Below are 324 nucleotides of genomic sequence, written 5' to 3'. Positions count from 1 at the left end.
CTGTAAAAGACCTTCTTATTTTATTTTTTAAAAGCCTATTACAGCGCTTTTTTTAAAGAGCGCTGTAAAAGACCTTCTTATTTTATTTTTTAAAAGCCTATTACAGCGCTTTCTTTAAAAAGCACTGTAAAAGACCTTCTTATTTTATTTTTTAAAAGCATATTACAACGCTTTTTTTAAAGAGCGCTGTATAAGACCTCCTTATTTTACTTTTTAAAAGCCTATTACAACGCTTTTTTTAAAAAGCGCTGTAAAATACCTTCTTATTTTATTTTTTAAAAGCCTATTACAGCGCTTTTTTTAAGGAGCGCCGTAAAAGACCTC

This window comes from Cicer arietinum, chromosome 5 (genome assembly GCF_000331145.2).
Source record: "Cicer arietinum cultivar CDC Frontier isolate Library 1 chromosome 5, Cicar.CDCFrontier_v2.0, whole genome shotgun sequence".
Taxonomy (NCBI): Eukaryota; Viridiplantae; Streptophyta; class Magnoliopsida; order Fabales; family Fabaceae; genus Cicer; species Cicer arietinum.
Note: the sequence above shows the minus strand (reverse complement) of the source record.